Raw genomic sequence first — 21,918 nt, forward strand, 5'->3', positions numbered from 1 at the left:
GTTATTGTGTGTGGGTTTTTGTTTTTTTTTCCCTTATGTTTCTGTGCTGTAGATTATTAAAGTGTTGTGTTTTCCCTCCATCCCCAATTAGGAGCCTGCTTTGTTCTGTTTCCGGGTCACATCTCACAGCAACCATTTTAGAAATGTGAGCCACTCAGGAGCAGGAGGTGGAGCTTCCTTGTTCCGGAGTGACCCATTATAGGTAATACTGAACAGGTGTGGGGCTTTGCTTGTGAGCCACTCAGGAGCAGGAGGTGGAGCTTCCTTGTTCCGGAGTGACCCATTATAAGAGACCTCTGGGGAGCGCGGCAACCCTGAGTGTGGCGAACAGGAGCAGGCAAACAGGGTCACAGCAGTTTGCGCAGGCAGGGCAAGCAGGCAGGGCTGCAGGTTCTAGCTAGTTTGGTGAAGTATTGTTTCATTGGTTGATTGATCTTGGGCTTTCTCCTAAGCAATGGTTTTAACCCGGTCAAAATCCGTGGTTGGTACAAGTGTACATGACCAAGTAGAGCCCTCCAAAAAGGATGTGTCCGTACAGACCCATTCCTGCCCGGAGTGTTTGAGCCTATCAGTGGCTTCAGGGGATGTTATGGAGAAGGCCTGCCTGAGGTGTGAACAAGTGAATGACCTCCTTTCACTAGTGGCTGAGCTTAGGGAAGAAGTTGAAAGGTTAAGGAGTATCAGGGACAGTGAAAAGGAAATAGACTGGTGGAGTTCAGCCCTTACATCTTTAAGGGAGGCCCACCAGGAGTCAGAGGGCTTATATGTCTTTCACTCTCAGGCAATAGAGGGGCACCTGGTAGATGAAGGGGAGTGGAAATGGGTCCCTGCTCGGGGTGGTAATAACAAAAATCCCTCCTGCCCCCCATCCCCTAGCCAGGTGCCACTTCAGAATAGGTATGAGGCACTGGATCTAGACAGCCAGAGAGATGATTTAGAGGAAAGTCATCTACCCAGTGAGCCTCCCAATTATGACTTGCCTAAAAAAAGGATTACCACCTCTAATGTCAAGAAAAAAAGAAGGGTAATCGTGGTGGGTGATTCCCTTCTGAGGGGGACAGAGGGCCCCGTATGTCGACCTGACCCATCCCACAGGGAGGTCTGCTGCCTCCCTGGGGCCCAGGTATGAAACATCACTGAGAAACTTCCTAGGCTGATTCAGTCCTCTGATTATTACCCACTGCTGATACTCCAAGCTGGCAGTGATGAGATTGAAAAGAGGAGCGTCAAGGTGATTAAAAGGGAGTTTAGGGCACTGGGTCAAGTGGTTGATAGGACAGGTGCACAGGTAGTGTTCTGCTCAGTCCCTTTGGTGGCAGAGAAAAATAATGAAAGGAATAGGAAAACTCATATCATTAACAAATGGCTCAAGGGTTGGTGTTATCGGCAAAATTTTGGATTCTTTGATCATGGAGCAACCTTTATGGCACCTGCTCTATTGGAATCAGATGGGGTACATCTCTCTGTTAAGGGTAGGAGCTTTTTAGCTCATGAACTGGCAGACCTTATTGAGAGGGCTTTAAACTAGGTTTGAAGGGGGAAGGGGATGCAGCTGGGCTGTTTGGAAGCAGGCCCAGGGGTGGTAAGACTGTGTTAGGGGAGAAATCAGCAGCCCAGCTGAGATGCATGTATACCAATGCACGCAGCATGGGTAACAAACAAGAAGAGCTGGAGGCCATGGTGCATCAGCAGGACTATGATGTAGTTGCCATCACAGAAACGTGGTGGGATGACTCACATAGTTGGAGCACTGCACTGGATGGCTACAAGCTCTTCAGAAAAGACAGAAAAGGGAGAAGAGGTGGAGGGGTGGCCCTTTATATTAGGGAGGTTTTGGATGTCACAGGTATTGAGACTAATGATGATGAACTTGAGTCCCTATGGGTAAAAATTAAGGGGAAGGCCAACAAGGCTGACATCCTACTGGGAGTCTGCTATCGTCCACCCAACCAGGATGAAGAGGTGGACAACTTATTCTATAAACAACTGAACAAAGTCTCAGGATCATCAGCCCTTGTTCTTGTAGGTGACTTCAACCTACCAGACATCTGCTCGAACTCAATACAGCAAAAAACCAGCAATCTAGAAGGTTTTTAGAATGTGTGGAGGATAACTTTTTGTCACAACTGGTGGGCAAACCCCCCAGGGGAGGGGCTATGTTAGACCTATTGTTTACAAATAGAGATGGACTGGTAGGTGATGTGGAGGTTGTAGGCTGCTTGGGGCATAGTGATCATGAAACTATAGAATTCTCAATAATTGGTGAAATAAGGAGGAATATCAATAAGATCTCTACACTGGACTTCCGGAGGGCAGATTTTGGCCTATTTAAAAGACTTATCCAGAGAATTCCTTGGGAAACAGCCTTTAAAAACAAAGGAGTCCAGGAGAGATGGGTGTGCTTCAAAGCAGAGATCTTGAGGGCACAAGAACAGACTGTCCCTGTGTGCCGAAAGATGAGTAGACAAGGCAAACGTCCAGTCTGGATGAGTAATGAGGTTTTGAAGGAACTTAGAAATAAGAAAAAGATGTATCATCTTTTTAAGGAGGGAGTGATTTCTCAGGAATTATTTAAGGGTGCTGCCAGGGCATGTAGAAAAAAAATTAGGGAGGCCAAAGCTCAGTTTGAACTCAACTTGGCAACTTCTGTTAAAAATAATAAAAAAAGTTTTTACAAATATATTAATGGTAAAAGGAAGGGTATAACCAACCTCGGTTCCTTATTGGATGGAGCAGGCAAACTAGTTACTAAAGATGCGGAAAAGGCGGAAGTGCTTAATGTTTTCTTCACCTCAGTCTTTAGTGGTAAGACAGCTTATCCTCATGACAACTGTCCTCAAGGGTTGGTAGGTGGTGCCAGGGATCAGAATGGTCCTCTTATTATCCAAGAGGAGGCAGTCAGAGAACTGCTGGGACACTTGGATATTTATAAATCAATGGGACCAGATGGGATCCACCCTAGGGTGATGAGGGAGCTGGCAGATGAGGTTGTCAAGCCGCTCTCCATCATTTACCAGGAGTCGTGGCTCACTGGTGAGGTTCCAGATGATTGGAAACTGGCCAATGTGACACCTGTTTACAAAAAAGGTGGGAAGGAGGATCCTGGTAATTACAGGCCAGTTAGCCTGACCTCAGTACCAGGTAAGATAATGGAACGGTTCATACTAAGTGCTATCACACAGCACTTACAAGATGGCCGGGGTATCAGACCGAGTCAGCATGGGTTTATGAAGGGTAGGTCATGTCTGACCAACCTGGTCTCCTTCTATGACCAGGTAACTCGTCTGATGGATGCAGGAAAGGCTGTGGATGTTGTCTATTTAGACTTCAGCAAGGCCTTTGATACTGTCTCCCACAGCACACTCCTGGAAAAGCTGGCAGCCCGTGGCTTGGATAGGAGCACTCTTCGCTGGGTTAGGAACTGGCTGGATGGCCGGGCCCAGAGAGTGGTTGTGAATGGTGCTGCATCCAGCTGGTGGCCAGTTACCAGTGGTGTCCCTCAGGGGTCTGTACTGGGACCAGTTCTATTTAATATTTTTATAGATGACATGGATGAGGGCATCGAGTCCTTTATTAGTAAATTTGCAGACGACACTAAGCTGGGAGCTTGTGTTGATCTATTGGAAGGAAGGAAGGCTCTGCAGAGAGACTTAGATCGGTTGGATGGATGGGCAGAGTCCAACAGTATGAAGTTTAATAAGTCTAAGTGCCGAGTTCTGTATTTTGGCCACAAAAATCCCCTACAGCGTTACAGGCTGGGGACGGTGTGGCTGGACAGTGTTCAGGCAGAAAGGAACCTGGGGGTGCTGGTTGACAGCCGATTGGATATGAGCCAGCAATGTGCCTTGGTGGCCAAGAAGGCCAACGGCATCCTGGCCTGCATTAGGAATTGTGTGACCAGCAGGAGCAGGGAGGTCATTCTCCCCCTGTACTCGGCACTGGTGAGGCCACATCTTGAGTACTGTGTCCAGTTCTGGGCCCCTCAATTTAGGAAGGATATTGAGATGCTTGAGCGTGTCCAGAGGAGAGCAACGAGGCTGGTGAGGGGCTTGGAAAACAAGCCCTACGAGGAACGTTTGAAGGAACTGGGGTTGTTTAGCCTGGAGAAGAGGAGGCTTAGAGGTGACCTTATTGCTCTCTACAACTTCCTGAAGGGAGGTTGTAGACAGGTGGGGGTCGGTCTCTTCCACCGGGCAGCAACTGACAGAACAAGGGGACACAGTCTTAAGCTACGTCAGGGAAGGTATAGGTTAGATATTAGGAAAAAATTTTTCACTGAAAGAATAATAAAGCACTGGAATTGTCTTCCCAGGGAGGTGGTGGAATCACCATCTCTGGATGTGTTTAAAAAAAGACTGGACATGGCACTTGGTGCTATAGTCTAGTTGAGATGTTAGGGCATAGGTTGGACTTGATGATCTTAGAGGTCTCTTCCAACCTCATTATTCTGTGATTCTGTGATTCTGTGAAATATACCCTTCATAGAGACCCTAGCATTGTGCCAAAGTCAAACCATGACAGGGAGGTTGTGGTTAAACTAATCAGTGCTTGAATTTGAATATTGGCACCTGGTTTGGCTACTGAAGGTATGGACTGCTTCTGAGAACACAGGGGGTTAAAAGTAAGAATTTTCAGGAGAACACTCTCTTGGTTCCGGTCCTGCCCAGCTAGGGCTGGGTGGGGGAGGGGAAGCCATGTGGCTGGGTGAGGTAGGCCGGAGCCTTGGGCAGAAGAGGGGGGTGAAGGCTTTGCAAGATGGAAAGGTGGAGGAGCCCTGAGAAGCATTGAGCTCTTTCCTCTTACCTTCCGGGAGAGAGAGATAGTGAGAGAGAGCTAGTGTCTCTGCTGCCTTGAAATTCGATATTATGGACTGGCAGCACAACCGGCCAGAAGGAGAAGTGGGGGGATGTGGCACAAGAAGGTGCCTGGCCGCTATGGGAGTTCTGGGCAGACAAAGACGAAGATTTTAACCTCTTTCTAAAATGATAAGAACCTTACAAATACTGATCCTCCTAAATCAGAATGAGGAGAGAGAGATGAAGCAGGAAAAAATGAGCAAGTATGATAAAAGTTAATGCATGTGAGAAATGTCAGAAGAAGTGAGAAGAATCCTAGGTGAGAAGAAATGATGGAGTGGCCTTGAGCTGGACTCTTTCTTCTATGGCCATAGACAGACCCATGTTTTTCCTGTGACACAGAGACTGCATTTAGGGGGAGGCAATGCCTTAAAGCCAAAAAGAGTGCAGTAAAGTAGTAGAGTGAACAGAGACGGCTGAAGAGGGTGTAAGATGCCCTCTGTCTTCAGTGAAGAAGATCTCTGTTCACAAGGCCCCTCGGCCCCAGGAAGTAAATTTGGAGGAGACTGGTGTCCCAAAGTTGAAAGACTGTTGCTTTTAGAACTGAGTAAAACATCCTTAAACAGAAAACCCTAAAAGCAATCCTAGTCCATGTGCAGTGGTGAGAGCACTGGACATGGAAAGAAGAAATCACGAAGGCAGATGTTCTCCAGACAGTACCACGAGTGACATGGAAACACAAAAAGTTTCAATTGTGTTTCTGAGAGAAGCCTATAATGCAAAAGAAGACTCCGCTCTCCCTAATAGACTTAAAGGTTGATTATTTGAGAGGTGATGATAGACTGAAAGTTGATTATCTGAGAGATAGCAACGAAGTAGAAATCTATGATGTCATTTCATGCTGTGGAAGAAATGGAAGAGAAGAAAAGGAATGTATTTAAAGAGTTTTCATTCTTAATTCTGTGTCTGTTCCTTTTTAGATGTTGTAGTTAATAAAGTTTGTTTCCCTTATTCCTAAGTTAAAGCCTGCTTTGCTCTTTTCCTGATCACATCTCACAGAAGCCACTAGAGAAAATGTATTTTCATAGAGACACTAACATTGTGCTAACATCAAACCATAACTAGGGGTTTGCTATAACTGAGTGTATATCCTCTGGTATTTTGTTAATTCCCCTTTTAAATCTTCCACCAATCAATAACTCTGACCATCAACTTTCTTTACTGGCAGGATAGGTGCGTTGTATCTAGATTTACATTCCACTAATAACACAAATTTAAGGAACTTTTCAGTTATAGGTGCCAATCCTCTTTGACCTAACTTTAAATGGTATTGTCTCTGCCTTACCACTGGTTTGAGTACAATACTCACAGGCTCAGCTCGTTTGGATCTCCCCTACTCAGGGTGATAATAAAAATTCCTCCCAACCCCCATCACCCTCCTCTCGGGTTTCCTGCAGTCAGGATGACCTCGAGAGTCTCTTTTTCCCAGCCCAGCGCTCGAAGAAGGAGTCGAAGTGCCTTGGCTCTGGTTTTCAAGGTTGTTTATTTTCTCTTGTCTAATACATTATTTTCCTGGCCTGCAGAGCTCTGTTTAGCAGGTCTGTCTGAGGCACACTGCCCGCCCTTGGGCTGGTGTCAACATTTTATGCTAAAAACTACATATATTTTATTTACCATTATTTTCCAATACCTATCACCTATGTTAGACTGTCTACTTCTACCCTAAACTAATCCAAAAGTGCCAACATCACACAGAAAATGGAGGCTAGGAAGAAGAAGGAAGAAGGACAAGACAACGCCCAAACCTCTCCATCTTGCCTTCTAGACCCCTATACTAAAAATCCCCAAAATTCCACTTTTCACCCTGTGATAAATTTATTATCATTCTACTTAAACTTTTGTGACTTGTAACTCTTCATACAAGGTTGGTAATTTGCTCCATGGGTTAGGATCGAAATCCCAAGTGTGTTTGGCTTCCTGCCAGGATTCCACAGCCCCCTGCCAGGGGCTCAAGCCATCCAGAGCACCCAGGTGGATGTCCTGGGCTCCGACACCTACCCAGGTGCCACTTAAGAATAAGTATGAGGCCCTGGATCTAGAGGGTCAGCCAGATGACATAGAAGAAAATTATCTTCACAATGAGCCTCTCAATTACTCTTCATCTGTCAGATGGATCACCACCTCTAGCGTTAAAAAGAAAAGAAAGGTAGTTTAGTGGGTGACTCCCTTCTGAAGGGAACAGAGGGCCCCATATGTTGACCAGACCCATCCCACATGGAGGTCTGCTGCCTCCCTGGGGCCAGGGTATGGGATATTACCGAGAGACTCCCTGGGCTGATTTGGCCCTTTGATTATTACCCACTGCTGATACTCCAGGATGGCAGTGATGAGATTGAAAAGAGGAGCATCAGGACAATTAAAAGGGACTTTAGGGCACTGGGTCAAGTGGTTGATAGGGCAGAAGCACAGGTAGTGTTCTGCTCAGTCCCTTTGGTGGCAGAGAAAAAAAAATGAAAGGAATAGGAGAGCCCACATTATCAACAAATGGCTCAAGGGTTGGTGTCATCAGCAGAATTTGTGGTTCTTTGATCATGGGGAAACTTTTATGTCACCTGGCCTGCTGGAACTGGATGGGCTGCATCTCTTTGTTAAGGGCAGAAGAATTTTTGCTCATGAACTGGTGGAACTCATTGAGAGAGCTTTAAACTAGGTTTGAAGGGGGAAGGGGATACAGCTGGACTCTCTGGAAGCAAGCCCAAGGGTGGTAAGCCTGAGTTAGGGGTGAAATCAGTAGCCCAGCTGAGGTGCATGTATACTAATAGACACAGCATGGGCAACAAACAAGAAGAGCTGGAAGCCGTGGTACAACAGCAAAGCTATGATGTAGTCGCCATCACAGAAACGTGGTGGGATGACTCACATAGCTGGAGTGCTGCACTGGATGGCTATAAGGTCTTCAGAAGAGACAGAAAAGGGAGAAGTGGAGGGCTGGCCATTTATATTTAGGGAGGCTTTTGATGCCATGGGTATTTAAACTAATGACAATGAAGTTGAATGCCTATGGGTAAGAATTAAGGGAAAGCCAACAAGGCTGACATCCTACTGGGAGTCTGTTATCATCCACCCAAGCATGAAGAGGTGGACAACTTATTCTATAAGCAGCTGGGGAATGCTTCAGGATCATCAGCCCTTGTTCTTGTAGGTGACTTTAACCTGCCAGACATCTGCTGGGAACTTAACACAGCAGAATAAAAGCAGTCCAGGAAATTTTTAGAGTGCGTGGAGGAAAACTTTTTGTCGCAGCTGGTGAGGGAGCCCACCGGGGACGGACTATGTTAGACTTGTTGTTTGCAAATAGAGATGGGCTGGTGGGAGATGTGGTGGTTGGAGGCTGCTTGGGGCGTAGTGATAATGAAATTATAGAGTTCTCGATATTTGGTGAAATCAGGAGGAACATCAGTAAGACTTTTACATTGGACTTGTACAATAAGACTTTTACATTGGAGCACACACAGTCGTCATGGAAACCAGAGCACGTGCTGTTTTGATGTGACGCGCATGCGCAGTCGCAATGGGAGGTCCCCTCCCTGCCCTCTCGATGGGAGGTTCTGCCCCGCCCTCCCCTTGTTCAGGGGGTGGTGAGGGAGGCAGGGACACTGGAAGGGATGGAGGAGACAGCGGTGGGAAGTCTTGTCCTGCCCCCTCCTCCTCCCCTACTGGCAGGAGTGGCAGGGGCGAAAGGGGCAGCAGGGACACTCAAAGTGAGTGCTACCAAGTCTACGTCCATCATGTCTGAATTTTTAACACAGATTGGGCAAGCTAGAGGCTCCTCCTTTTTATCCTTTCTTCTCTTCCCTCTTAAAACCATCACAACTTGATCTTTCTTATGTTTATGTAAACCTGGTCAATTTGAAAAAATCATTAAAACTTCTGCATACAAAAGATCTTGCCAATGCTGTTCCTGGCAGAGTTTGAATAATAATTTTGATATTAATTCACTTTCTAAGCAGCTGAATGGAGGCCAGGTCCTTCTTTTCCCTAATTCCTTCATAGGCCATACCTGTGTAAAAAGCCAAATTAATTCCTCCCTGATAAGAGATGTCTTTCTGCCTGTTAGGATATGCCAATATTTTAATATTAACTCTAATGGGGAATTTCTGCGGATCTCTGTTTCTTCTCTCCAGAACATGAATCCCATGTTTTTATTTACAAATGGAAAAAAGCTGCTGAGAAAAGAGAGTGCAAGACAGAAAAAAGTTGTTCTGGCTAGGATCAGAACTGGGGTCCCTAGGATTCAAAGACTAGTGCTTAACGCTGGTGCCACCTGGCCACAGGCCAAGCTACGCAATTACAGTCTGAAGGCAATACCTCTTCCCGAAACTACAATGGCTGCAGCTTCAGTCACAGCCAGACAGAACCACTGCCTGTGGGGACTGGGGGATAAGGAATGTAGGGAACGAACAAAAGCCCCCCGTTGGCTGCCCTGGCCCCCTTCCCCACCCAAACTATAGGAGATCTCAAAATGCAAAACTCACACCTGCTAGCAACAAAATACCACCTTTATTGCCTATAAGTCGCCATTACTTCTGCGCCAGATTCTGGAACTCCCAAAGTTTCTCAGATTGATTAAAAAAGCCCCTCTTTTAAAATGCTGGCAGAATAGGGAAGTGGGATGTTAACTAGATCCAAGAAGCTGTATTCAGAAGTCCTTCTTGTCCTGGTGGAGTCACCAAGAAGCTGTTGCCTTTTTGGCCCCTAAATTCATGAGCCAGACATGGTTAGGTAATAAAATGTGTTTACCTTTAGGAAGGGTCTACCCAGGTGCACAATGTGATAAATAGGGACACGCCTTATTGGTATAATCAAATAAGAATTTATTGATTACAGCAAGCAAGGCATAAGCAAATCAGTGCTGGGCGGCAGGAGAGTCTGCGCTCCGCCAACTGCCACGACCACAGTCAGTTCCAGTCGGTTTTTATGCTGTATCGTTTCCTGCCGACGTGTCCTTTAAGTTGTACTCTGCGTATGTGTTCTTCTGTTGCTAGGTGGTCGTATCCTGCCTCCCGGTGGTCTCTAGATAAAGGCCGGTAGTCTTTCAGATTTCCTCTGGGCGACCCTTTCCTTATTTAGTACCAGTGCTTGTCTCTCTGAAACTTAAAAGTTGTTATGCAAGAGCATTTTGGACAATGTGGGTTTTATAAAGTGCTGAAAGTCTGTTTCCTGTTATCTTACTTTAGTCCCGGGTTTTATCAAGAGCTGGAAGTCTGTTTCTTGTTATCTTACTTTAGTCCCGGGTTTTATCAAGTGCTGGAAGTCTGTTTCCTCATATCTTACTTTAATCCCTTAGTGAACAAAACACGCCGTGTTCTATCACACACAATATGCCAAAATACATACCAAAAATGTGCCAAAGATGCACATGTGATAATCTACGCTCACTTTTTAAAATTTCAAAGGTTTATTAAACCATTACAAAATACAGCAAAGGACTGAATAATGAAAAATTACAGTGCTGGGAGCATGGAAGTAAACCGCCATGTGCTCGTCTACAAAATGGATGCTCTGCTTTTTATACCCTTGGCCCCTTCCAAAATCTTGTCAGTCAACTCCTTACCTGCCACCCATTGGTGGAGATTACTTTCTTACATCTTGATTGGAGATTAGGTGTTGCCATGCCGAGCCTCCTAGTAACAAGCCTGCCTTCCCTCATATGCCCCAACTAGTGACAACAATACAGGGGGGAAGAGAAAGAGGACTATGGGGAGAAAACACAAAAGTAACATAACTATACATCTATAAAACTTCTCTTAACATACACATAATATTAGTCTCTAAATTGTGAGACCAAATCATTGCATTACCCATTTATAGCACACACATGACAACGTGACATAGGGCAAGTACAGTTTTATAAGTTTCGCAAATAAGCATAATTGACAACAATCTCCAATTAAAAACACAGATGATAAGCTAAGTCCCCCTCTTGGTTCGACCCTCTTCTGAAGCCCTCATTTTGCTAATAGCTCTACTTTGTTTATGAGAAAGTGTCTTGGGAGAATGATTTGACATTGCTTCTCAGAAGATTAGGATAGGGTCTTAGGAATGCAATTTTTCTTTCTGTCTAACAGGATAAGAAAATACTAGCTATGAATCTATATAGCTACATGATAATGGGCTACAGAGCTACAAATATATATAAGGAATATATAGAAGCAAAATCAGTTTGGCAGTACTTGGATAAGGAGATGTTGGAGGTTAGGACTTTTCCTTTTTTTTTCTTTCTCCCAAGGAGTTTTGTCACATTTGTTGCTAACAGATGATAAAGACCGGTACTTAAAAGACAAAAAAAGTAGCCAAGGTGGGAGGAGGGGTGCAGTTGTTTGCACTCTTGTAGCTATGGGGCATTCTCTTAGAAAGGGCAGAGATACCGAGACATTTTGGCTGGGGGGGTGAGGGGTTGGGCTCGATTCTTGCTGTCCGGATTGGAGTGGAATGGTCGAGTTGTGGCTACCACGGGAAGAATTTGCTGCTGCGACAGAGTCCAGACTGGCACTGCTTCTTCTTTACTGTGGGTGAGCCTCTGTTCATAAGAGCAGCCAGTGAACTGGGATCTCATTAACACCTGATCTGACTAGGAAAGACCCTCACCATCTACTGGGGGGCCTAAGAGGAAAAAACCCAGCACCCCAACCCCCTTCCCAGAGGGATGTGTCACCCTGGCTGTGTGGGGCAGCTGCTATGGAGAAGCCTGGCTGCCGCTGCCCAAGCCCAGTGTTTTCTGCTGCCGCCTTGGGTTTTTTTTTGATGCCCAGAGAGGTTGAGCTGGAACAGACACTAGACAGAGTTAAAGGAATAAAGTAGGTATTTATTAAAAGGCCTTTAAAGGATACACCTTGGGCAATACAGGAGCCCAGCTGTGGCTGCACCCAAGATGGACCCAAAATGGATGCAAGATGGACTCCTGGACCCGAGTCTTCACACTTTTAAAAGTTTTGGTCCATTTACATATTGAGGTTAATTGTCCAATTACAGCTTCAGGTTAGGAAGTCACATGCTCCCGGTTTGCTCTCTTCAATTCACCATAGTTTATGCTTTTGGGCCTGAGGCTGTAATCACTGTCCTTGGTTCTTGGGCTAGAAAAGGATTGTTTTGTCTAACTAAACTGTGAAGAGAACTTACTGACACTTTATATGAAGTTCAGAGTCACACACTAAGGCCGTACAGAATCTAAACATATGAAAGCTAAAATTTAAAGCATAGTTTTCGCTACACTCTAACCCAACACCCCGTGTCTGCCTGACTCCTGCAGCTCCTGCTAAGACTGCAGAGGTTTCTGTTACATTTTGTTTGCCAGCTGGGGTGTGCCTGTCTCTGCTGTTCCAGCTGCTCCAAGGTTGCTGCTATAGCCCTTTTTGTCATCCAGAGGGGCACTGAGATGGGCTGTCCCTGTGGGTTTGTAAAGGAAGCCCCTTTTCTATCTCTCCCACCAGTGCACCTGCTATTACCCACGTGGAGCCAGGCATCTGAGCTTGCACCACAGCGCCCCCTGCAGCTGCAGGTAAATCATAGCACCTGCATTGCCTGGCTTGGAGCCAACAGCGCCCCTGCCAGCTGTGCCTGTAACTACACCAAAGTGGAAAGTGCTTGACAGCCAAGAAAAGCCTGTTGTTGGGTTTCTGGTTTTGTATGCTATTGCTGCCATTGTGGTTGTTTGTTCGCCCTCTTTTATATATATATAGACTAGTGAAGAACTGTTACTTCTTTTCCCATATCTTTGCCTGAAAGCCCCATAATTTTGGAGTTATAATAATTTGGAGGGAAGGGGGTTATATTTTCCATTTCCAAGGGAGGTTCCTGCCTTTCTGGGCAGACACCTGTTCTTTAAACCAGGACAGGAGAACAGTTGCTGCTACAGCCCACTGGCATCTGGGCCATCCCTGGGTATCACTGTCTAGTTTTTAAAAAAGGACCCTGCAGGCCTCTTGAAGTCTCCTACTTTCTAAGCCAGAACTCCAACAGTGAGGTGCTGTCATTCCTGCACAGAAAGCTCAAAGGGTTTAGTTAAGTCTGTGTCCTGGGTTGACTATATGATGATTTTATCCTCAATCGTCTTGATCTGTTTATACTGGATAATAAGTTTTACACCTTTAAGACTTGTTCCAGAGAGTGAAGGGGGGAGGGAAGAAGTGTGCAGTTTGTTTTCAGACACTACACTCACTCCTCCACATTCCTCCTCCTGGACTGTTGTTGTCTGCGGATAGACAGACATCAGGAAAGAGCTCTTCTTTATTTTTAGTTAGTTTTAGCTAGCTGAGGCAAAGAAGTTCCCTGGACTGTGGTTTTTCTTTTTCTTGGACCTGTTCAAACCTGCTCTGGACTGAACAACCAGAAGAGCACTGGCAGCTCCACCTGTGGCCCACCAGGCTGGGCCTGGGCCGTGGCATTTCCAGCACTGGAGGGACTGATAAGACACTGAGTGAGTCAAGCTGCAACCTGGGGAGGGGACTTTTCTGAGTTTGTCATCTCTTTTTTGGAGCAGCAAGAGGTTTTATTTAATATTGTTAGGGTTTTATTGTTTAATAAACAGGTTTCTTTCCACTTTTCTCCAAGGAGATATTTTCTCCCGAACGGGTTGGGGGGAGGGGCCAATTAAATCTGCTTTTCTAGAGGAGCCCCTTTGGGGGTTCTCTCCCAAATTTGCCCTGAACCAGGACAGTCTGGAAGCCCTAAGGCGAGTGCAGATATCAGGGCTATCTTCAAGTTACGGAACCCATATTCACTCTCAGGAGTCCAAATTAAAGGTCCTTTTGGGGCTTCCTTTAAAAGTTCAGCCAACGATTTAACTAAAAGTCCATAGTTCGATACCCGCAATCTGCACACACACGCACACACACACACATGCACACATCCTCCTCCCTCCCACCCCCCCCCCCCCCCCCAGTCCCCCCATGCTTAAGAATGCTCTCAAATCTCAGGCAGTCACAGATTGGGGTACCTGGCAGATGGCAACTTTTTTGTCTGTTCCAAATTTCTACCATCCTGGGAATTTTTCAAATTATAGGTAGGTAGCCTGCTGCTTCATGATTTGAGCCTTTTTCCTGAGATACTTTGTATCCTCCTTGGCCTGGGAAATTTAGAAGGCTGATAGTTCCATGCACTTTTCCTTAGTTTCCGTTGCTAGTTAAGACGTCATCAACATATTGTAGGACTACCCCTTCAGGGTTCTCTTTCTTCCAGATCTCTAAGTGCTTTGCCGGTTTATTCCCAAAAATGGTTGGACTACTTTTAAATCATTGTGGTAATACAGTTCAGGTAAACTGTCTTCCAGACAGTTTAGGGATTTTCCCATTCAAAAGCAAAAATCCTCTGACTTTGATTATCGAGACATATGCATAAGAAGACATCCTTCAAGTCTCTCACTGTAAACCATTGTGTCTTGGTTTGAGACAAATTGGGAGGAAACGTCCAGAAATGAACATGTCCTCTAATAGAAGGCACATTTCAGCAACCCCTCCACCACCCAGTTTTTAAAAAGAATCTCTGGAGGAAAGTGAAAAAAACTCTATTTATTTAACAAGCAGGGTGCCTGCAGGCAAAGGGAAAAAAAAAATTAATAATGTTAGTGTCGTGGTTTGGCCTGGAAGTGTGTTTCTGGAAAAGTCTAGGTCAGACCAATCAGTGGCCAGATTTGAAGTTGGCATCTGGTGTGGCCACTGAGGATCTGGATACACCTCTGAGAACACACAGGGGTTAAAAGCAGAGGATTCCCAGAGAGCTTCCTCTTTGGGCGTTGGTGAGTGGAGTCTGGACCTCTCCCCTGCCCAGCTGCGTCTGGGTGGGGGAGGGGGAGGCCATGCGGGCTGTGGAGAGGAGGCCGGAACCCCAAAAGGTGCAGGGGTGGAGGAGACCGTGCAGGGGTGGAAGAGACTTGGGATGTCTGGGCAGCCCCCCCCGGAGAGAGCAATAGAGACTGTGCTGGCAGCTCAGCTGGCCAGAAGCGGGGATGCGGCAAGAGAAGGTGCCCGGCAGCTGTGGGAGTCCTGGGCAGACAGAAGGGAAGATTTTAACCCCTTTGTAGAATAATGGAAACCTTACAAATACTGAATCCTTCTGAATCAGAATGAGGAGAGAGAGATGAGAGATGAAATGGGCAAGCGTGAGGAAAGCTGGAAGAGGAGAGAAGAATCCTAGGTGGGAAGAGATGTTGGAGTGGCCTTGGGCTGGACTCTTTCTTGTATAGCCATGGACAGACCCGTGTTTTTTCCCCTGTGACCCAGAGACTGTATTTAGGGGGAGGCAACACCTTGGAGTCAAGACTGAAGCAGCGGCGTGAACAGAGACAGCTGAGGAGGGTGTGAGATGCCCTCTGTCTTCAGAGAGGGTTTGAGATCTCTGTTCACGAGGCCCCTCGTCCCAGGGGGTGAAATTTGGGGGGGATTGGTGTCCCAAAGTTGAGAGACTGCTGCTTCTGGAAGTGGGTGGAGCATCTTTAAACGGGAAGCCCTAAAAGCAGTCCTAGCCCGTGTCCAGTGGTGAGAGCATTGGACATTGGGGGGGGGGGGGGGGGGGAGAAGTCACGAGGGCCGATGTTCTCTGGGTGGGGCCATGGGTGACACGGAAGCACAGGAGGTTTTAATTGTGCTTCCGGGGGAAGCCTATCATGCAAGGGAGGACTCCTCTCTCCCTGATGGATTTGAGAGTTGATTATTTGAGGGGTGGTGAATCTGTGGAGAAAAGGGAGGGGGGAGGAGGAATGTATTTGGAAGGTTTTCATTCTTAGCTTTGTATGTGTTCCTTTTTAGATATTGTAATGAATAAAGTGTTGTGTTTTTCCCTCCATCCCCGAATGGGAGCCTGCTTTGTTCTGTTCCCGGGTCACATCTCACAGTAACCATTTTGGAAATACACCTTTCATGGGGGCCCTGGCACTGTGCCAGGGTCAAACCATGACAGTTAGATAATAAACCTTGTTGTGGAGGAAAACTGGTAGATTCAGAGTCCTTTCTGTAGGTGTGGCTCAGCTCTCTCTGGAGCTGGGGTGTGGCGTCCCAGGCCCCTCCAGGCTGTGGCATGGGGCCTCCCGGTGGTAGCCTGGTTTTCTGGACCAGAGCAAAGGTGAACAGTTCCAAAAGAAGAAGAAGCCACAGTCCAAGGAAAAAACTTTTTGCTTCACCTAACTAAAAAAAAAAACCTAGCTAAAAAACAAAGAAAACTCTCCTCTCTCTGGAGAACAGAGCCGAGAGAGCTAGGATCCAGGGAAAAAAAATCTAAGGAGTTTTCTGTGTTTTGAACACAGGCCACCAAAAGAATTCCACAGCTTCTCCCCCCCGCCGGACCTAACTTAAAGGTACTGGACTCATGTCTGGGCATGGAACAGATGATCAGGGATAGAGGATCATACAGTCACCCCAAGACAATTGATATTCTGTAAGGGCTGTTAACAGGGTATAAGGATTGGCTACAACAGGATGTTTATCTTAAACTAGTTGATTGATTGCTCATAAATCTTGTATTAGTGTATATTTGTCTGTCCCAGGCTTTGTAACTGGCAAAATGGGAGTGTTATATTCTGATTCACATTCAATCAATAATCCAAACTCTGAAACTCTCTATTAGACTCGACTCCCCTTCTAGCTCCTAATTTTAAAGGATGTTTTTTCTGCCTTACCAGTTTTGATCCAGGTTTTAGGACAATGCTTATAGGCTGAGCTTGTCAGGAACATCCTGGAGTTCTACTGGCCCAAACCAAGGGAGTTACTGCATTTTCTACTGCTTCTGGTATTCCTTCAGAGTTGTCTGCTTCCGGTATTACCTTCAATATCAAAGTTCTTGCCTCGGCGGCTTTAGTGTCAGGTACCAATAATTGTATGTCCCCATTTTTAAATGTAATCTTAGCTTCCAATTTACTTAACAGATCTCTTCCCAAAAGATAAATTGGACACTCCGCCATATATAAGAATTGGTGTGTTATCCATTGCTTGCCAAATTTTAAATTAATGGTATTAAAGAATGTTTTTCCAATTTCCCTGTTGCACCAACATAGTTTACAGTTTCTTGGCTTAAATTTCCCTGGTTTGTATTTAATACTGAATAAGTAGCCTCAGTGTCTATTAAAAAGTAAATTTTTTCTTTCCCCAACTCTATGCTAACCAAGTGTTCATCTGGGGTTTCCATCTCCAGTTCCCATCAGTCTTACTGTAGGGGTAGCTCTCTCACCCTCCTCAGCCTCTGGGGACAGTCCCTTCTCCAGTTCCCAAAACTTTTTACAATATGCGCATTGATTTGGCCATAACCCTTCTGGATCAGGGCCTTTCCCTGCTCTGCAGTTGGATGGCATCTTCTGCAGTTCTGCTATCAACACTGAATCTCCACATCTTTCTCTCCTCCCTTTCCAGCTTCTGTTTTCTTTTTTTCTCCTCTCTTTCCTTCTCTCGTTGTCTTTCTTTCTTCTCTCTTTCCTTTTCTGTCTTTCTCTCTCCTCTTTTTATTTTTCCATGTCCTTAATTCTATTAATTTCCTCCTCTCCCCTATTATTAAAAGTTGTTCAGGATACTCTGAAAAGTTTCCTTAAGTCTCCTTAAGTTTCTGTAACTTTTTTCTAATATCTGGGGCTGAGTTCCCTATAAATACAGAAGTCCGCTGTACAGCTTCTTCTGGCTTTTCGAGGTTGATATTAGCGTGTCTCCTGGCAGCTACGCTTTGGCATTCTGCAAATTCCCACCGTTTTCAGTGGTCCTTGGCTCACCTCATAAAGTTTAGACCAATTGATTGCCTTTGGCATTGCATGTTTAAAGACAATTAATATCCAATTCTGATATCATATCAGGGCAGCTCTTTCCATTCCTGTGCTGGGGTCCCAGCAGGGGTCATGGGATGGAAAATGCTGTCACCTTTCCTGGCAACCTGCCTTCCATAATTATCCTTTCCACCTCCTTTTTTAGCAACCCAGAGCAACATCTCCTTTTCTGTGGAATCAAATTAATTATCTACCAGGACCTGAATGTTTGTCCAATCAGGATTCTGGGTTTTGAGAATGGTTTCAAATGCTTTTTCTACATTCTCTGGGTCTACCTTTTAGGGGCCTGCCCATTTTGCCCATGCCTCAGGATCCATTTGAGAGAAATGTACCTTCACTACCACTGGGCAGCAAATTCCCACTCTTGGAGCAGTATTATCACCTCCTGTTCACCCCTTCTCACCTACTTGCTGTTTACCCCTCTCCAACTTACCACCTTCTGGTCTACTCACTTCCTGTTCACCACTTTCTGACTTGCCACCTTCTGGTCCACACACTTCTTGCTTATCCCCTTCCTGCCTTCTTGCTTCCAGTCTACCCTGGGTCCACCCTGCCACTTGGCTTGAAAATAATTCCTGTTTCTTTTCCAACTGCCCACCCCCTCTGTGCACTCCCCAAGTCTCAGACATAGACAAATCTTCTATCTCCCTATCTTCCACATCTGGTGCCACCATTATCTCTACATCATCCTCCCATCAACTAGTGCATTATAGATAGCCGTGCCTGATACTACAAGAGAAACATCATCGCTTCAATCTCCTATCCTTTGCCTTTTCTAACGATAACATGAAGGATTCTCACTCTACATGTAAATGTCCCTTTTGACATTCTGGGTGCTTTCTCAACTTAAAGAAAAAATCTACATAATGTGCCTCATTCCATTTTCCCCCCTTTCTACAAAATATCAACTGTAGAATGGTAGTGTACTTTAAGGTACATTTGGCCATTTAGCTTGTTCTTCAAGCTCATATAAGGGCCACGAGTGATTAAAATATTGGTTTGGTGCAGGTTTACTTAGTGGCTCTCCTGCTATCTTTTTCCAGTGGTTCAATATACATTTCAATGGAGAATTTAGGATATTATCCCCCACTCTTTTTTTTTTTTTAGGAGAACCTGCTTCTATATATTCAATAATTACAAGTATGGGTGGGAGAAGGGGATTGCCAGACCTGCAATCACTAAAACCGACACAAGAGGGCGTTCTAAGACCACAAATGTAATCTCACCCACCAACACCAAATACTCAGAAGTCCAACCAAATATGCAATAATACTCGAAAGCCTCAGCAAATTCACTCACTCTTGAACACTCTTTTAGCAAAGATATTTTTATACCATGGGCATCCCTGCTTTATATGCCAGAAAACTCAAATCACCACACACCACTATCATACACAAACAGAGTTCAAGAAAAATGCAAGGACTACAAAGCAATTAAACAGACTTCATTACTCTCCAGCCAAGGCCGGAGCTGAGCTCCACTTGAAAACTGAGCCTGGGTTTTGTTTCCTCGTCCTCCACCCAAATCAAGATAGTGACGCCACCATGAGACAGCAAAACTACAGCCTTAGTCTGATTATACCTCTCGGAGAAAACCTGTAATATTGCCAGGGGGCTCAAACACCTATTCCCTTTTCTTTTTCCAGGGGACTAGAACCCCTTATACACAGAAGGGGAGAAACTCCCAAGGGGGAGGGAAAACTTGAAACCCCTCCCTGTCCCCTCATTTTTGGTAAGCTTATTCAGGGTCTATGTAACCCAGGTTACCTGTGAACTCCTTACTCCTCTGTTCTTGGGCTTCAAACCCCCCTTTTCAGTAACTCAAATATACCCCTTGACAAATAACCCCAAAATAATTGAAATGATTCCTTTACTCACCCAGGGATTGTCCCTGAGCCCCAGGAGATGATCAGAAGTCAAAGCTCTCCCCAAGAATCCCTCAGAGCTAGCTGGAGATCTATTGGCCACAGACCCTCCAGGGCTCAAGGCTGAAGTCCCATCTGGGTTGCCAAATTACTGTTACCAATGTCCAAAATATAGGAGTCAAACTCTCCAATACTAAAATTTTGTTAGAGGGCATCATTTATTCAGGCTTGAGGTGCATGCAGGAGATTCTAACCTAACATGGACATGTGATTCTACAAGACAGTTACTTATATACAGTGGCTACATGCATAGTACCATTTACCCGTTACCATAAATTCCCACCCTAAGTTCCCAGAGATTCAGTCCTTTGTTTTGTCTATCACTGCATTCTTGGGCCAGGTGTCTTCTTATCTTCCAACTGTCCTTGCTGAAAGCAGCTTTCCAAGGCTTTGTTTCTCTGCTAAAAGTTTCACAAAGTAAAAATTGAATTAACTCTTGATATCATTCTCATTGCTGTTTTTTTCTAGTAAACTATTATTTCAACACATAATCCCTGCTTTTTGTCCTTCTCTCACCAGAGTGGGTGTCACCAAAAGCCAAGAAAAACTCTTAAACTGATTTGTTGGGTTAGAAAGCTGACATTATTTAGCCTGAGTACATGGTGGATCTCTCCATCTAACATGCACCCCCTGAAGCCTAACAGACTAGCTTATATTCATGAACCTAATAGATATTCACTGTATTTCTATTACATATTAATTATATTTCCTGAATGCATGCATATATGCTAATTATTTCTTTGGACTTTTTTGGATATGGTTCCAGATCTTCTAATGAATCTTTTCTCCTTGAGAGTATCTCAAATATGTGGTCAGGTCATAATGTACTTCTCTTATTATTCTTTGCTCTAAAAGAATTTTCCAACATCTTCTCCCACTGCTGCATAGACTCCTTTTTAAAGAAATATAACTTGTTCTGTATGGGGCAGGGATGTGCATGGAGGGAAGGAAAAGTAGCTGCTTGGAGTTTAATTTCCATCTCATTTTAAATCACAACAACCACTAAACCATGTCCTTAAGCGCCACATCTATGTGTATTTTAAATACTTCCAGGGATGGTGACTTAACCACTTTCCTGGGCAACCTGTTTCAGTGCTTTACACCCAAGGAAAGGCATGGTCAAACATCCTGGAAAGAGACACAGCTGAAGCCTTTCTCCATGTGACTCTTGTGATATGGATAAGCTGGGCTTAGAAAAATAATAAGGTGTATTTGGTTAGCATGACCAAGCTTTGGTAGCGGGGGGTGGGGGGGGGGGGTGGGGGGGGTGGGGCTACAGGGGTGGCTTTTGTGAGGAGCTGTCAGAAGCTTCCTCCATGTCTGGCAGAGCCAATCTCTTCTAGCTCCAAAGATGAACTTGCTGCTGGCCAAGGCTGGGACAATTAGAAATGGTGGTCATGCATCTGTGATAACATATTTAAGAAGAAAGAAAAAAAAAGTTATTGCACAGTTGCAATTGCAGCCAGAGAAGAGCAGGATGAGAATATGTGAGAGGAACAACACTGCAGACAACAAGGTCAGTGGAGAAGAAGGGGGAAGAGGTGCTCCAGGTGCCAGAGCTGGGATTCCTCTGCAGCCTGAGGTGAAGACCATGGTGAAACAGGCTGTCCCCCTGCAGCTCATGGAGGATCACAGTGTGATACATGAAGAGATGAGACCCACCAGCAGAGAGAGAGTGAATCTAAAGCTTATTCAGTAGTATCACTATATATATGTATATATATTTACTCCTAAGAGCTTTTTTTTGGTTACAGCTTACAGACGTGATCACAGTCCTACAATAAATCTGTCCTCTTGACGTTTTCTATTGTTCTCTCCAAAGCCATGGTAAAGGAGTGTGAAGACTGTGTGTCTATGTTGACAGAGAAGTAGAAGCTCATTCGTTCAGTTCTGTCTCAGGTATACTCTGTGTCAGAGACCTGCTGCTGGTGCTGCTGGCACTGCTGCTGTCTTTCTCTGTTTAACTCTTTCCTTACACTAACACCTGTTAACCCAACACCTCAGGGTTTCAGAGAACCACCCACAGCCCATGGAAGAGACCCACGCTGGAGCGTGTGGATGCCTGAGAAGAGGCTGTGACCCTTTGGGAGGCCTGTGGAGAGAGGACCCCATACTGAAGCAGCCTGTCCTTTAAGGACTGCACCCCATGGAAGACTGTGACCCATGCTGCAGCAGTTTGGGGAGGACTATTGCCCATGGGATGGACTCAGTTGCAGCAGTTATTTTGATGTTAGGCAGGATCACCACCAAAGACAGAGACACCCACTTAAGGAATAAGTGTAATTTATTATAATGTAAAACTGCAAAGAACCACAAAAGGATAAGCTAAGCAATGCACCTAATCATTACTACAAAAGAATGCCTATAGTGATTAAGTATGATACATCACCAATTACCCTAAC

General features: G+C 45.3%; 1 protein-coding gene and 1 long non-coding RNA gene across 9 annotated transcripts in view; one reads left to right on the forward strand and one right to left on the reverse strand.

The window, feature by feature from the left end:
• Positions 1–21,918, forward strand: part of LOC135289145 (ceramide transfer protein-like) — a 179,271-nt gene that overhangs the window by 54,116 nt on the left and 103,237 nt on the right. The window lies entirely within an intron of this gene.
• LOC135289148 (uncharacterized) lies at positions 9,697–19,738 on the reverse strand. The gene is made up of 3 exons (XR_010351946.1): positions 19,470–19,738; positions 10,411–10,551; positions 9,697–9,949 (listed from the first exon to the last, which is right to left on the reverse strand). It is a non-coding gene; the product is annotated as an uncharacterized LOC135289148 (long non-coding RNA).

Source organism: Passer domesticus, chromosome W, assembly GCF_036417665.1.
Source record: "Passer domesticus isolate bPasDom1 chromosome W, bPasDom1.hap1, whole genome shotgun sequence".
In the NCBI taxonomy this organism is placed as follows: Eukaryota; Metazoa; Chordata; class Aves; order Passeriformes; family Passeridae; genus Passer; species Passer domesticus.